We start from the raw sequence: 632 nt of genomic DNA, 5'->3' as shown, positions 1-632 counted from the left end.
CGTTGGCATTCCAAGAATGGATTTGAACACGGAGAAAACCCGCGAAACACAAGATTGTCATATAGGAAACACCCGTGAAAGCCTCAAGAATATTAATAAAGTCCTTTATTTACCACAGGATATTGTAGAATCTGAAAATCTTACTTCAAATGAAGTTAAGGGATAATGGCACCTTGTAAATTTTTTTTTCGAATTTTTTTTTTATTGGCTTAAACACTCCCTAAACTATCCAAGAATGATATGCAAACATGATTATAGGGGGGGAAATAATGTAAAGGATCCAAAACTCGATTTTCCGAGCATAGTCGTAGAACCGAATTATAGGTATTTTCAGTGCACTCGAGATCGGTACAGTTATGATCTTTATTCTTTTATACAGTGATGGGAGAAAGTTCGGCAACGGTCAAATATCTTGAAAAATAATGCTTATGGAAAAAAATGTTCAATACAAAAGTTTTAGTATATCAAGTGATCTATTATATGGTTATGTTGAAATGACTTTCATGTGACCTTGAAGGACACCGTGAAGGTCAACTTTGAAATCTTAAATGGAAACACCAATTTTCTCTTACATATCCTTAAAGCTGGTGTCAAGACGTTTCCGAAACACTGGTTACAAACCCTTTTTGCTT

This window comes from Trachymyrmex cornetzi, unplaced genomic scaffold (assembly GCF_001594075.2).
Source record: "Trachymyrmex cornetzi isolate Tcor2-1 unplaced genomic scaffold, Tcor1.1 scaffold1808, whole genome shotgun sequence".
In the NCBI taxonomy this organism is placed as follows: domain Eukaryota; kingdom Metazoa; phylum Arthropoda; class Insecta; order Hymenoptera; family Formicidae; genus Trachymyrmex; species Trachymyrmex cornetzi.
The sequence above is the reverse complement of the archived record's forward strand: the minus strand, read 5'-3'. Positions refer to the sequence as shown.